The sequence below is a fragment of the Panulirus ornatus genome, chromosome 16, assembly GCF_036320965.1.
Source record: "Panulirus ornatus isolate Po-2019 chromosome 16, ASM3632096v1, whole genome shotgun sequence".
NCBI classification, from domain to species: domain Eukaryota; kingdom Metazoa; phylum Arthropoda; class Malacostraca; order Decapoda; family Palinuridae; genus Panulirus; species Panulirus ornatus.
The window spans coordinates 33,083,993-33,099,755 of record NC_092239.1 but is presented as its reverse complement, the minus strand read 5'-3'; the positions used below and the strand labels follow the sequence as shown (position 1 = coordinate 33,099,755).

At 46.3% G+C, this 15,763-nt stretch overlaps 1 protein-coding gene across 1 annotated transcript in view; it reads left to right on the top strand.

Moving 5' to 3' along the window:
* The window catches only part of LOC139754224 (band 3 anion transport protein-like), a 475,361-nt gene that overhangs the window by 130,055 nt on the left and 329,543 nt on the right, over positions 1-15,763 (top strand). The gene's annotated exons all lie outside the window — the stretch shown is intronic.

The following is a 15,763-nucleotide window of genomic DNA, read 5'->3' as shown; positions in this document are numbered from 1 at the left end:
GACACAGGAATAGGCTACCATTAACCAGAGAGTTACAGAACACAGGAATGAACTGCCTTTAACCAGTTATAGGACACAGGAATCGGCTACCTTTAACCAGTGTTGAAGAACAGAATAAACTGTCACTAGAGATTGGAAAGACGAGGGCGATCAGTCGATTCAAATCACAGCAACAACAACAACACTTTAATGATGTTATCAGTGAATAAACATCTTACAACAGTGAATAAACATGTTATGATAGTGAATAAACATGTTACAAAATGAAAATCAAATATCCACAAATTTGAAACTTTTTTTTCCCCCTAAACAGAACATTGGCTGAAATTTCCCGCCCAAGCATCCGGCTGCTGAAATTAGACACAGAATGTTCTCTACCGTTCACAACCCTCGCCGATAAAATTTCCATGTCATTATACTTTCTCTATATTGAAGTCTTCCTTTATTGCTATTTTTCCCGCTGGCTGATTTGCCGTAGCGGGTATTAGGGTGGGGGATAGAGTAGAAGGGGAGCCACCCGCTCTGCCGTTCATACTCTTCCTCCAGTCTATACACAGATGAGGAATTTAATCTTTAGCGTTTTGATTTCATAAGAAATTATAAAGGAATGAAGCGATCCTTTCCTTACCTACTCCTTTCATAACAGTCGTGATGACGTAACAGCTAACGACTGTGATCCTGGTTCTGGTATTCAGCTGTTCGATCACTGACGCCAAAAGTTCTCACGACTGAAAACTTTGGAAGGTGAAGGACCCAATTAACCCTTCTGATATATACTTTAGCCGTCATTGGAGAAGCTGAATATTATTTTTCGCACGGCTCTCCATATCAAAAAAGGGGAAGTCGGACAGACGGGTATGGTAAATGTTATGATGGGAGAAGATATTATCTGATATACTCTCTGAATCATAGCTGTGGAATAGACAAGACTTACTCCATACAGTACACTGATTTGTGTATTGTAAGACCTACATTGGGAAACTTCATAACGTTTGCTCTACACACACAGTGTAGTACCTGTGAGTGAAGGGAGGTGTATTGATTGTGAGTTGAGAGGATGGTGTACATCTCTCTCGTGCCCAGTGCGTCGCGCTGAACACTTTGAAAACATGTCCAGTGTGTCGCGCTGAACACTTTGAAAACATGTCCAGTGTGTCGCGCTGAACACTTTGAAAACATGTCCAGTGTGTCGCGCTGAACACTTTGAAAACATCATTACGGTACACTGAACACTCTTTGTAATCGGCCTCTCACGAGACAATTCAAGTTAAGAATAAATTATTGTAATGTGTTCTGCAGTGTATGGTGAAGAATGATTCATTGAAATGTCACAATTAACGTATGTGGAAAAAGAAAAAAGCGTTTCGTTTCACTTTTGTGAGACGAGAATGTCCTTTTTTTTTTTTTTTTTTTTTGGTGAAGATTTTGGAAGCGCTCGGGAGAAAGGTTTCAAAGCAGGAGTGGGAGAAATATAGGCAACTTGTGGCGGCTGAAATAAGGAAAGGAAATAATTACATCTGGCCGCTTCGTAGCCGGCGATAGAATTGGATTACCCAAGCCGACAGATCTAATCCTCGCCTTGTTTCTTTTACCAGGCCTTGGCCAACGAGGAACCAGTGTGGTGGTGGTGATGTTCATCTGTTTGCCAGCTGGAGGTTATGTAAGTAACAGACAGCTCCCGGCATCAGTTGAAGATGACCAATACAGTCTCCATTGTCGGCCAGGATGACCCTGCTTTATATACCTCTCGTGTTTAGATTCACTAACTCAGGGTTGTCCATCGTCTGGGCCACCTGGAGTGATGGTCTACATTTCCATAGAATTCCCTTTGGCGAGAAACCCATTCTTCTTGCTGTTAAATCCAGAAATTAAAGAGATTAAAGGACTATCGTAACCAAGTAATTCATATACCGACTGTGCATGCAACTGCTACCAGTTTTATGGCAGTAGTATTCGCAACAAATCACAAAATATTGCCTTTTTTTTTTTGTTAATCCTCAATATTCTTTTTATAGAAACTCGACCATGAACTGATGCTTGGAGGCCGCTGCTTAAAAAGAGTTTTGATGTAAAGAGGTGTAAGTAACCCCCCCCCCCCCCCCTGGTCGTTGCAGTTAATTACAGCATTTTAAAAGTTGAACACTCGTTAGCCATACATGATCAGGATTATATAACAACAACTGTTATACTTACAAGTTTGTGAGAGACATCGCCGTGTAAGACGAGGCTTGTTTCTCTCTCTCTCTCTCTCTCTCTCTCTCTCTCTCTCTCTCTCTCTCTCTCTCTCTCTCTCGACTGAAATTGTAATCTTCATAACATTTTGGTGGTAGGATAAAGTGACCCATGGAGTAGATTTGCAGTTCACAGTTGATAACAACATCCACCAGGGGGACATATTTGCCTTACCCCAGGACAAGTGAAGATATCTGCCATGTCATTGGTTGGTACCTCTCGCGTGTCCGTGACGTATGTTAATATTATTGGCTAAGCCCAGTGAGTCACAGGTGACGTACGAGTTGCGTAACCGTCGCCAATCAGATTTCCGGACGGTGACAGGGATGTTGATTTTGAACGATTCACAGGTACTGGTATACCTGCTAAGATGCACAGTTAGTAGAGATCATATAACGAAATGATTTTCAGATTTTCGAGCGAGCTGTAAAATTGATTGGCTCAAACGTAGAAATTAATCCAGTATGACGCTGTTGTCTCTCTTTCTGTCTGTTTCTTTTGTTTAAAACAATTTTTTTTGTGCCCTTCGTCTGTTTTATGATACGTTTACCAGATGATGCCCCCAACCGAACAGCTGTCGTTCACGACTACGCCAGTTAAGCCAATACGAAGTTATCTCCCGCCACAGACGCGTCGCATCGCACTCGGCCGGCCCAGCAACATGGCTGCTGGTGTCCTTACCTCGCACTAGAGAGGTAAAAAGAAATGGGGAAAACACCAATCCCAGCAGCAGCAGCGTCCCTTCGATACCCTCCGCCGTGATTTCCATCAATGTGGTAATCCTCTTATGAATAACTGCAACGCATAGGAATCTTTTACTTTTGTTTGGGCGAGGTTCTCCACATCGCCACTGCGCATGCTCTTCTTCGTCAGTAGCCAAGTAAATATAACCTACATGTGTGAGATGGAGATTGCTATTTTCACGTTGTGGTTTTCCTTTTGCCTCGTACGAGAAACACGTCAAGTAGTAAGTAGCAGAAGTAGTAGAAGTAGTAGTAGTAGTAGCAGTCTGGAAAAGGCTGGAATTCTTGTATAATCAACTCTTTTTTTTTCCCCCTCCCTTATGGGTCACATGCAGAGTGAACCTTTACCCTTTGAACCCCCAGGCTGCTGCCTCTCGCTCGGGTGGTTCCTCATCTGCGAGAACTGCTTTCAGTTTATTTGCTTCCAGTAATTGTACATTCTTTTTTCCTCGCCAGCGGCTCTGCCTTGTGGCTTGAACATGTTTTCCCTATCGCCTCTGAAAGAGATTGGGGAGGTGGTGGGCGGGTCAGTATTTGACCCTCTTTCACTCCTCCATCCTGAACAACATCTCTCTCTCTCTCTCTCTCTCTCTCTCTCTCTCTCTCTCTCTCTCTCTCTCTCTCTCTCTCTCTCTCTCTCTCTCTCTCTCTCTCTCTCTCCTTCCGGTTCGTTTCTTGAACAGTTTAAGATTATCCATCGCCGTGACCACTTGTTCATCGGGAATTTCTGAGCTAATCCTCCCTTTATCTTTTTGAACGTCTTGTTCACTCGCGCCGTTCACATGGTGCCAGGATTCTGAGGCGTCTATATCTCGTTGGCACATCCCTAAACTCTTTGGCCCTCTGCAATACATACATATTGAACCATGTGTCTCTTCCTGGCTCCCGCTCCCTCTCCCCATTTCTCCATATGCTACCATTGGTACCCATCTTCTGTCCTCCATCTACCCATATCCATATTCCAAGCCTCACGTAACACGGCATTCCATTACCCCGAGCTGGGGGTATCCTTATCCCAGTTTATGCTCGTAGGGGAAAATTTTGTTCTTCTCTGTATAGCTATGACCCCTTGTATTTCTTCTTTATATCCGCGTTCCATTATGATGGCTTTGTTATCCCCCCCCCTCCTCCTTCCTCTAACAACGCACTCGAGGTAAGGCATCACGTGATCACTTCTGCCAAGTGGGGCACCAGAGGTGATTTTTTTTTTTTTTTTGTCCTCCCGGTTGTTGCGCATGACAGTGACATCTGGTATTGATGTTGTATCATTCCTATGACTCTACAGTGCCCAGTGGCACGTGGGTACAAGGAAGAAGTCTTCTAAACACGTTTGAAAGAGAAAAAAGAATGATATTTTTCCAGTCTTTTTCTTCCACCATGCAGATCCAGGTGTTTCCAGTCGATTTACTTTTAAGTGAAAATCGTCCATTATCTGAGCTTTTCCATTACCGAGAAAGGCTTGTCTCCCCGCCTACTGCCCCATCCTGATCGTGCCTTTAGTATTTTCATTACTATATTTGATCCGTTTCTCCCAATTTTTTTTTCTCGAATGACGTTATGTTATCAAAGCCAATAAGCGGACCTCTTTTTTTTTATGTAAGTTCCTCCTGGCAGCATATAGTGTCTTAGGGAACCAAGGATCCTTTGAAACTCCTCCCACGTGTCCCTCTCCGGCTCGCTCGTTGCGTCCTACACCCACACACACACACACACACGTCTTGTCTTAGGAACCCTCTCTGCGTATCCTGCACCTACAAGCCTTACCTTCGAGTCCTTTTACTGTATCCTACACCAACATGCTGTATACCATACAACCCTGTCACTGTATCCTGGACGTACATCTCTCTCGCTGTCCCGCATCCATGTGCGCTCCTTCCTTAGCCATCCTGTGGACTTCCTTTTTATGTAAAATGTTCTCTCTCTCTCTCTCTCTCTCTCTCTCTCTCTCTCTCTCTCTCTCTCTCTCTCTCTCTCTCTCTCTCTGTACATATCCTCATCAGATCCTTCACCAATATCCTTTTTTTTTTTTTTATGAGTTCGGTGTCACTGGTGTGGCAGCCATGAACACAGTCGTGTCCCCATCTTGTCGTAGATTCCTTCATACCGAGAGATTGAGAGTGATAATTATACGTTAATGTGTCAGAACAGTGTGTAATGCCTCGGTGATTCGAAATTGGAAAAAGATAATGAGTCTGGACCATTTCCAGCTGAGGCCGATGAATTCTTATCAGTTCCTCCGAGACCCAGCTATTAGCGGGCACACACACACACACACACACACACACACACACACACACCATCTTTTTACTCGTTTCTCAAAAAAAAAAAAAAAAGGAGCGAAGTGGCGTAGATAGATTTTAACCTGACACCGTTTTCCTCAGACGTCCCACCGTCTTACGTCCCCGTCATAATGCCTTTTCTTAGATGACCAGACATTTCTCACACCGTTTTCTCTGTTTTCATTTATCTTTCGTATATTTTTCTGTGTATTTCGCCCCCACCCCCTCCCCCCATTGAGCAAAGCCTCAGAACTTTTAACTTCATCTTTGTTTATCTCTTCTTCAGCAACTTCGACTCTCCTTCCCCCCTCCCCCCGAGACGTTTTCTTTTAAATGAAAACATTTTCTCTCCTCGGCAGCGGAACTTCTTCATGGCAATAGTTGCAAGAACCTTTCGTGGCAAATATAGAAGTTTTGCAACTTTACGTCATTCACATGGACATATTTTTTTTTTTCTTTCTCTCTCCTTCTCTCCCACAAGTCTTTATTTTTTCCCTCTTTTCTTTCTTTTGTGGTTATTATGTTTTTTTCTAGTGTCAGCACTGTACTGCCAGTGATGTTCATGAAAATGTACAGAGATACTTCAGAAATGTACAGAGATGTTACACAGGTAATATGTATATGTAAAAAAGCGAGGAAAATTATTTTTGTAGTATCTTGTGGTGAAGGTTCGGAAGATAGCAGGGTCGTCTCTCTCTCTCTCTCTCTCTCTCTCTCTCTCTCTCTCTCTCTCTCTCTCTCTCTCTCTCTCTCTCTCTCTCTCTGGGGGGGCTCGAGGTACCCAAGATGAATGGGATCTCTGGCGGAAGGGGGCGTACCTGCACTAGACGCAGAGCCGTTCGGGTCGAGGAGAATGCGAGAGTAGGAATGGATGATTGATGTCAGGGCGATGGAGGAGGGTACTGTAGTTACCTTCTGGAAAAAGGAATTTCGGACGGTTACTTATGTGTGTGTTTGTGTGTGTGTGTGTGTGTGAGGCAAGGCTCAGAGGGAGTGATGAGGTGTCGTTTGGGGTGGATTTGGGGTAAACGGTGTGAAATCAGACACGGTACATATATTTTCTGCATGAATATGCTCATGAATACACGTGTTGCAGATGTTTTGAAGACCTAATACACGTCGAGTATAACTGATATACTCCTGGTAAGAATATGCTCAGCATAGTGTTTTGATATACAGTTTATATGATCACTGGTTCGGTCGGCGGTCGCAGCTGGTGTAGGACTAGAAATGTGATTTGAAAAAGGAAAGAGAAGGGGACAAAAACTTGCTGGAGAAGTGAATGTTAAAAACCGCAACTTCCAACAGAAGTTAAATGAGAAGATGAGAGATTCAAAAGCAGTTCCATTTGTGTTTGAGGGGACGTGGTGGCGGTTTAGGAGCCCCTTGCTGTAGACCGTCATGTAGGTGTGTGGCGCTGTAGTTATACTATGGCTGGAGAGAGAGAGAGAGAGAGAGAGAGAGAGAGAGAGAGAGAGAGAGAGAGAGAGAGAGAGAGAGAGAGAGCTGGGCCGGGGGGAAGTTCACATGTAGTGGAATAAAGAGTTATTGTAGCTGGCGGAGGAAAAATTAAAAAGAGTTTGGAGGGAAGAGCTAAAGATACGAGAAAATAATGGTGGATAGAGCGTAGAGAGAGAGAGAGAGAGAGAGAGAGAGAGAGAGAGAGAGAGAGAGAGAGAGTAGCTTATAAAAACCATAATGAATAAGCTGAAAACAGTTGGTTTACTTGAGTAAAGAGGAGATAATGAGGTGGTTTGGGAGGATAATTATTTAATGACATGCTGTTTTAAAATGAAGTGTGTAAGGTACAAGGGCACAGCTGTGAGGCTTGGCAGAATCCTAGTGCCAGAAGGACGAAGCTTGCGATGAGGAGGAGAGAGAGTGTGTGTGAAAGATGTGGTTGGATGTGATGTTGAAGACGACGAGAGGGAACGAGAGAATGGGAGGAATAGATATTGTAAAGGAGAGGAAGAAAACGTTCTCTCTCTCTCTCTCTCTCTCTCTCTCTCTCTCTCTCTCTCTCTCTCTCTCTCTCTCTCTCTCTCTTCTCTCTCTCTCTCTCCTCAGTCATCCGGTATCGGGAAGGTGGTCTTGTTGCAAGACGAGCCCGCCACAAGGTAGCGGCGGCATTGCAAGGGGAGGAGGAGGCAAGTCCTCGTCCTAACACATGGGATGGTTCCTCAAGCTCAGGTTCCCTCACACACACACACACACACACACACACACACACACACACACACACACACACACACACACCGCCCTACGCGGGTCTCTCTCCTCACCCACTCGCGAGTACAGAGTGCAAGCACTCTGCTTGCACTCGTACTGGGCTCCCGCTGCTGGCGTTCATCCAAATTCTTCGTTTTAAGCCCCCCTACTCCCCCTCCCCCTTCTTCTCCCCCTTTCAAATCCTTCCTGTTACAACCATTTTTGTCGTGTTTACAACATCCGGAGGTCGTGTTTACGACGCGCGGGGCCCCGCCCTGCGAAAGCGTTTTCGTGGTAGCGCTTCAGCAGTAAGGATGTGGGCATTATACTCTCGCGCTCCTGGGGGGGAGGGGAGGCTATTCCTTTATCTCTGGTGGAGTCTGATGCCTGGCCAACAGACGGAGGAAGCTGTTCTCCTCCTCCTCCAGGGTTGATTGGGGGAGAGAGAGAGAGAGAGAGAGAGAGAGAGAGAGAGAGAGAGAGAGAGAGAGAGAGAGAGAGAGAGATTACAGTCCAGCAGACACTACGAATGAGGCCGTGGGATGACCCACCGCCCCCCCCCCCCCCTTAGACTTCTTCCCGGGGTGAAGATTTTGCAAAGTCTCCCCTGAATTTTTGGTATGAAAAGATATGTCTACTCACTTCTGCGTCCGGGGACAGCTTTGAAACGGCCAAGGGGGGATATGCCAGAGCTATCGAGAGCCGTCGCAAGTGTTCGTTGCGGTGTAGCAAATGGGGGTCGTCTGGCCAGTCAGGTGAGGCGGAGAAGAAGGCGATGTTGCTCAAGGAGAGTGAGTGATGGTGTCTCGCTCAACGAGTGAGTGATGGTGTTTTACTCAGCATGAGTGAGTGATGGTGTCTTACTCAACGAGAGAGTGAGTGATGGTGTCTCGCTCAACGAGTGAGTGATGGTGTCTTACTCCACGAGAGAGTGAGTGATGGTGTCTTACTCCACGAGAGAGTGAGTGATGGTGTCTTACTCCACGAGAGAGTGAGTGATGGTGTGTGTGGTGGTAGGGATCTCGTGTAGACGCACGGAGACCCTTCACCACCTCAGAGGCGACAGCCAGGTCTCCTGTATGTTTTTTTTTTTTTTCGTACACAACATAATCATTGTATCGATTACCCAGACAGATCAAGAGTTGGCGAATCAGACACTGAAAACATCCCTTTGGTTGGAATTGCCTGAATTTGATTCAGTAATATAAATGACTAGATTTATTTCAGTAATGTAGTGATTGTTTAACTGTCTGTGTGAAATGATGTAGATAATTCTGTCGTCAGGCTGTTTGAAGACAACTGATTTATAATGTGTCGTCTTCGTGTTGATGGCGTATTGGAGTGTTGCTCTGGCTAAGATTTTTTTTTATTTTTCTCTCGCTGAGGAAGGTCGTCATGGTTATGTTAGGTCAGGTCAGGTCAGTTCAGGTCAGGTCAGGTCAGGTCAGATTAGGTTAGGTCAGGTCAGTTCAGGTGAGGTCAGGTCAGGCCAGTTCAGGTCAGGTCAGTTCAGGTCAGGTCAGGTCAGGTTAGGTCAAGTCAGGTCAGGTTAGATCCGTTGCGATGAAGGCTACGTTGTCTCTCCCAGTCTCCTTGTTCAGCGACTTGTCAGAGGAGGAAATTAGGTAAGATGTGAGAATATTCATGCAGTGAGGCTGTCTCAGCAAGGTGTTAGAATATTCAGGGCAGAATATTCAGGATCGTTTGAGCAAGATGCGAGAATATTCAGGCGGTAAGGTTGGCTGAGCAGAGAGTGATAATATTCTGTTCTTAAAGGTGTTGAGTATAAATGTTTGGCTCTTAAAAGATTTAAGTATAAATATTCTGTTCTTAAAGGTGTTGAGTATCAATATTCTGCTCTTAAAGGTGTTGAGTATACGTGCCTGTGACCAATACAGGTCGCCCGACGCGGCTTAGGCGTTCCAACCCCACTGACCTACCTACTAGCTCTGCAGTTCTTGTACTTATGAATAATTCATCCCAGACCTTCGAGTCTATTTTTTTCCCCCGCACGGACTAGAATTTGTGTATTTTCCGTACCCTAAAATTCACAAAGAGGGACGGGGAGGGTGGGGGGACTAAACTGCTGGTGTAGTAAACTCGTTATTTTTCGTCTTCTTCCAACGACTTCATTGCCTGCTTGAGCCTCGGCTATGGCTTTGTTGTCGTCTCTTACCTGAAAGACATAATCAGTGTTGGTTATGTGCTTGTGTAAGCTGGACGAGGCACTCAGAGACCAAAGGCCTCAGGGGAATGCCATTGGGGACATGGCCTTAGAATTGCTGCTCCCCAAACTTGTCACACACTCGACAATGTATTCATAGAGACAGTGTGAGGGAGAATACTCCCCACTTATCTCCTGCGTGTCATGCAAGGCGATTTGGAGGAGATAGAATAAGGGGACGGAAAGCCTCCCATCCTGTATTACCAACCTCTCTGAGTGAGAACAGAAGAAGGAGCCAAGGGAGGATTCATCCTCGAAGGGCCGGACGTGTGTGTGTGTGTGTGTGTGTGTGTGTGTGTGTGTGTTACGGGGAGAGAGTTATACAATTTTTTCGTTCCGTCTCTTAACCTTGTGTAAGTGTATGGGATTTCTTGTATAATGGACTTAATTAAAAGACAGTCACGTATATAAACCCATTCATTATTACGGCATTCGTTGCAGAAGTGACAGTAAACAGCGCCTGTTGTTTTGAGACGGTTTGTGTCATTAGGTTATTACTATTGTCCTCCAGCAGATAAGATCATCATAGACCATCAGGTGTTATGTGGCCTTCCCATGTCCTCCAGCAGCTAACCTCGTCGTAGACCACCAGGTCTTATGTTATCTGGCCTTCCCATGTCCTCCAGCAGCTAACCTCGTCATAGACCATCAGGTCTTATGTTATCTGGCCTTCCCATGTCCTCCAGCAGCTAACCTCGTCGTAGACCATCAAGTCTTACGTTATGTGGCCTTCCCATGTCCTCCAGCAGCTAACCTCGTCATAGACCATCAGGTCTTTTGTAATCTGCCTCTCCTACGTACTTCCATGTGGCCCTCTACTTCGCTGTCTCCTCCAGCAGCTAACCTCGTCGTAGACCATCAGGTCTCCTGTCATCTGGCTTAGCACTCCCGCGTAACGTTGTAAACCTGTGCCTCAAGCTTCTCGTCACACGACCGAGAAGCGCCAGAAAGCTTTGCTTGTGCGAAGGGTTAAGCTTGAGATTGTAGGAGGCAGCGGCACGCGTAGTGATGACGGCAAGTTGAGACGTGGCAGCCGAGACGTATATTACTATCGACCACTCCTACTGCACCTGGCCGCCCCCCTCCCACACACACAGCTGATGCTGCTGCTGTCTGGCCCTCTGCTGCATCTGACCACCGCCGCCACCAGCTGCTCCTGCTCCTGTTATTGCTGCTGCTGTTGCTCTCTTACTCCCCCCCAGCTGTTCCTGCTGCTATTGCCTGCTGGTGTTTGCTGTCTGACCCACCCCCAGCTGCTCCTGCTGTTGTTCTCTGACCCCCAGCTGCTGCTCCTGCTGTTGTTCTCTGACCCCCAGCTGCTGCTCCTGCTGTTGTTGCCTAAGGTTGTTGAAGATGAAACTCCGAGACAAGTAGAGCACTCGAGGTGTGAGGTAAAGATGCTGCTGTGTGGCAGGAGAGATGCAGGAGTATAGGAGAAAAATTGCACTTATGTGACGCTGAAGGTTTCAGTCGCATGGAGCTGAAGATGTGGTTGGAAGGCCCCTTATTTGTGCCGAAGTGATGATGTGTTGTGGCTGAAACACCGCAGCTTTTGAAGTAATAAAGTCGTAGCTGTTGATCCGTCAAAGCGTCTAGCGTTTCTCATGGACACGATTTGATACTAAGAATTCCAATTTTAGTGTTTTACCCATTGAATGAGATCCAATACGTTATATGGTAGACGTGTTGTCCTTGTAAGAGTTTCTTTTCTTTTATGTTCTCACGAACTGGTCGATGTCGTTATTTGTACGTAAGATACAGATTCAACGAATCCCTGGTTGAAGAAGACCTGACCCTACCCATCTGTGGCCAGATGGACGTGTCGTCAATGATCACTGGACGTTAAGTGTCATCTTGTCTCTCCCTTTTTTCTCTCCTGGATTCACCTGAACAATGCCCACTTCATCGACCCGACGCTTTCCCACCCCTTCCTCCCTCCCTACCTCCTGGCCGAACCAGAGTGGCAGGTGAAGGAGGGAGGCGACCCTCTGCCAGGTGACAGGTGAGGGATGTAGGCGACCCTCTGCCAGGTGACAGGTGAGGGATGTAGGCGACCCTCTGCCAGGTGACAGGTGAGGGAGGCAGGCGACCCTAGAGAGGTGACAGGTGAGGGAGTTGGGTAACCTTAACCAGGTGGCGTGTGCAGGAGGTAAGCTACCGTAACCAGGTGGAGAACACCAGGTAAAGATGGATAATTGGGACCTATAACCAGGCGATGAGAGATGGACCTATAACAAGGCGATGAGAGATGGACCTGTAACGAGGCGATGAGAGATGAGAGATGCACCAACAGGAGAGTGAGGAAGTGAGCAGCTCTGACCAAGTGGCAGAGACAAGGCGAGGATGAAAGTCTTCGAGTGGTAATGGATGGTAAAAGAACAATTACTCCAGTGGAGGCAGCTTACGTTCGTCTGAAGGGAACTGTGGCATGTGTTGAGACGCAGGCCCTTAACAAGTTACTGTTCGAGAAAAGTGATGCACTTGGTGGGGAAGAGCCAGGTCTGTCATCAGAACAAATGATGGCTGGAGGAAGTAATTCTCTCCCGCCGTCGAAAAATCCTTCTTCGGTTTTTTTATATTTTGTGTCTTTCTGTGAACTCGTTTCCTTTGTGTGCTCAGAAATTCTTTTCTCGTTTCTCAATGTGCCCACGGCTCGTTTTCTTTCATAACTTCTCCTCCCTTGTTTGTCCATTAGGGTCATGGCCCATGTGAGACCCATCAATACCCACCTCCTCCTCCCTTGTTTGTCCATAAGTCCTTCTCCCTCTTCTTTCCAAACTCCCTCTCCGTGCCAGGCCATAGTCCTCCTAGCCATACTGGACCACAGTTCCCCTTCCTTGTTCACAAGTCTCCCTTCCTTACCAGCTCGTAAGTTCAAGCCCCTTGTTTGTCCATAATTCCTCCTCCCTTGTTGGTGCGTAACACCCATCTCCCTAACTGGCCCATAGTTCATCGCCCTTAATTCCTACGCCTTTATCCAGACAGCCGCCCCTTGCCTTGCTTGTTCGTAGAGCCCCCTTCTGTCTCCTGTATCCACGTCTTCACAATCTCTGTGTCTGCATCCGTTCTCTATCCCTTAATCTTCCATTATCTGTCTGTAAGTTCCCTTGCCATCTCTATCCCCAAATTCCTCTCCCATGTATGTACACCAAATACCCTTCTTTCATTTGTCAATATATCATTGTTTGTCCATGTCATCCTTCCTTCCTTCTTCTTATGTTTCCAATTATTAACGTCTCCTCCCTTGTTTGTCCATATATCTGCATAAATATGGTTCTGAAAGAGTCTCTCTCTCTCTCTCTCTCTCTCTCTCTCTCTCTCTCTCTCTCTCTCTCTCTCTCTCTCTCTCTCTCTCTCTCTCTCCCTCTTTCATGTCTCTCTCACGTACCTGCGAGGGTTCCTTCAGTGGTTTGATGGTGACCTAACTCCTCACGTCTGTGTTCGGCTCCTCCCTCCCTCACATTCCAGGCAGAGTTCACGGAGGAAAACCCCCCCACTTTTTGACTCCATCTTCAAAAACCCTTTGAAAGGCTATGTCGTTTGTCGGTTTTTCCTTTTTTTCTTTCTTAACGTTATTTTTTTTTTTTTGGATGAATCGGCTTGGACTGTAGAGCCGCAGTTGCCTTCCTTAAGTTTGTAGATACATCGCGTTCGAATATCTGTAGGAAAATGGTAACTCTGGGAACTGTTTTGTCGGGTTCTGCTTTTCCACTGAATTTTCAAGAGTCTTTCCACAAACGTGAGAGCCGACCTTTGCGGAGACCACGATTCATGTTATAATATGTGGGTCAGTTATCTGGCAAGACGCAGGGAAAGTAAATGGTTTATCGCATCTTTATTCCTCTGATCTGTGAAGGCTCTTGTGTGCGGAGGCTGGACGCCGGGACGAGTGTGGAGAAATCGTTAACTGTTTTTTTTTTTTTTTTTTCAATTACGATATCAATTTCATCTTCACCTGGCTGGCAGCTGCGGAGAGAGAGAGAGAGAGAGAGAGAGAGAGAGAGAGAGAGAGAGAGAGAGAGAGAGAGAGAGAGAGAGAGGAAAGTGGAAAAGAAAGAATTGGATTCGACTTGAGGGTGTGTATAAGTAATGTATTGCCACCTATTGCCTGGTGTACGATGCAAAGGGTCAAGCCACCCCTCCCTCTTCGTTTATACAGGTTTGTGGCGCGGGCCTCTGGCTGGCGCTCTGCTGTGCTTCCCTTTCTCTGCTTCCCTGCTTAATTGTTGACCATATTGCATGTGGTGACTTATGGAACAGCAAGCAGTAAGCCATTACCCTTTGCCACGATTGCCGACCACCGCCAAACACCACGACATAAGCGAGGTCATTGCCGGACGCCCAAAACCCGGTTCGTCTTTCGTTATAGAAGACTTTGTATTTACCAACGTAATTGGTGTATACGACCACAAGATTTCGGAGTGATCAAAATATTTCTGCTACGTTACGCACTGAAAAAAGAAATATGAAATACGTTGGAGTGGTATCTATCATTTCTCTTTGTCATTGTAGAATATGCGGTACGACATCTAAAAGTTCAAGCCATGAAAATTTTTTTCTTTTTCTTTCTTCTAGCCGAACTGAATTCCCGTAAGATCCCTGAATCAGCGTCGGACAGAGTTATTATTTGGTGGTTAATCTCTCTCTCTCTCTCTCTCTCTCTCTCTCTCTCTCTCTCTCTCTCTCTCTCTCTCTCTCTCTCTCTCTCTCTCTCTCTCTCTCTCTCACCCTTTGTTCGTCAGGCAAGCCTCCTCCTCCCTGCTGCTTGACACGCAAAAGTCTTAGGTGATTTGGTCATTATCGCAAGGTTACTCCTCGTCCTCCCGCCTCATCCGAGAGCCCAAACATTCCACAGGATTAAGACAGGTTGATTACCCTACATAAGGTCCATTGAATGGATGAATATCGTTACATTTGGGCAGTAGTTACTCAGGGGTCGTTACACATGCCGTACAGTTCCGAACTATGGTGATGGACCCCGACCTGCAACCTCCACTTGGAGGAACCACTGTAGCGAATCTGATGGAACTGAAGGCGACCTCTTAAAAGCGACTTTTAAGTCTGATTGTTTATCCTCCCTGGCATCTGAATCATCTTGAAACAAGACAAGGAGGAAAAGAGGATTGACCCTTGGAAGGTGCGAGTAACATAGACTGGAATATATAGTCAAGAAAGACAAGTTAATATTGAGCATCGCTCCATACTTTGCTTTTAACCATTAGCTCTCATACGAATGTAAATGTAAATATTTCGACCCAAAACTCGAATGCTACAGCAGAACAAAGCGAACAGACATCAGGGTCCTATAACCGTACCTCTTTGTGAAGGGGAACGAGGCACAATTGGTCCTAAGCTCTGCTTACATGTCCTCGGACATACGTTCCCAGTGCTCCCTCCAGGGCTGTATAGACCCCCTACGTTCCCTACAGTAGTTGATGGGATCCTTTTTTTTAATCTCCTCAACATGGATGACACGCGCCAAGGTGTCCGTGCCAAGTTTTTAGACTGTTCTCTGCAAGCGTGGCTGACGGCGATGTCTTTCTTGTTTTCTTCTTCCTCCGTCGTTCCTGCAGTGCATCGGATGCGTTTCTGAGTTGATCCGACGGCGATATATTTCTTGTATTCTTCTTCTTCTTCTTCTTCCTCCGTCGTTCCTGCATTGCATCGGATACGTTTCTGAGGAGACCCGACGGCGATATATTTCTTCTATTCTTCTTCTTCTTCTTCTTCCTCCGTCGTTCCTGCAGTGCATCAGATACGTTTCTGAGGAGATGCTGGTCAGGGGTGGTAGCAGCGTGAGGGTAAACGAGGATCACTAATGCCTTAACCTGAAATGCGACGGGACATTGCAGATCACACGTCCAGTCATATCCAGTCTGATAACCTGACGAAGCCCATCTCTTGGAAATACCTGGACCGGGAGTGTGAAAAGGTGCCGAGGAGGAACTCAATGCCTGCAGGGTCGTTATAGGAGAGATGCGATTCAGGGAAGAACGTTGGAAGGCACTGGCTTGGGCATGAATCCTTCAGGACGAGAAATGGGCGACCCCCCCAACTCCTTACAGTGGGAACAACAG